Source organism: Meleagris gallopavo, chromosome 2 (genome assembly GCF_000146605.3).
Source record: "Meleagris gallopavo isolate NT-WF06-2002-E0010 breed Aviagen turkey brand Nicholas breeding stock chromosome 2, Turkey_5.1, whole genome shotgun sequence".
Lineage (NCBI taxonomy): Eukaryota > Metazoa > Chordata > Aves > Galliformes > Phasianidae > Meleagris > Meleagris gallopavo.
Window position 1 is genome coordinate 1,559,977 of NC_015012.2, and position 623 is coordinate 1,560,599.

The window sequence follows — 623 nt, forward strand, 5'->3', positions numbered from 1 at the left end:
TTTTTTCCTATTTTGCAATTTTACAGATATTCTGATTTTAAAAACAAATGCTGAAGGAAAATAAAATCTTTAAAAAAGACAAATGCTAATAACAACCATTTGCTTAATAGTAGCTGTAGTGCAGCCAGACAGCACTCACATCTGCAAACAGAAACCATTTATAAAAATTAGTCTTATAAATGACCACATACAAATCTATGCAGAATCAATGCCCACAGTTTCTATTATAAAGTATCAAGGCATTATTATTTCTCCAGGAAGTAAAATAAGCTCTTCCCCCCCCCCCCCCCGTACTCTTTCTGAAGGTCAGGTGCAAAGCTCCCCCTGACTTCCATGGGTGCTGGGTATCACCCTAAGCCTAGCTCAACCTCGTCCACAGTTCTATTGCATCCTTCAGAGAACACCCTGGAGTTGTCCTAAGTACATCTAATCCATAAGGACAACACTTCAATGAGTTTCTAAATTTATAACTCGGAAAGTAAAACAAAAAAAATGAAAGTTAAACTGTGATTTAAAATCTGGCCCAAAGCACCACCCATCTTTCCTCACTCCCTGTAGCTTCACAAGGAGAACAGCAATGCTGTGGGGAAGCAGAAGCTACAGAAGTGTGGGGCTGGGCCCTC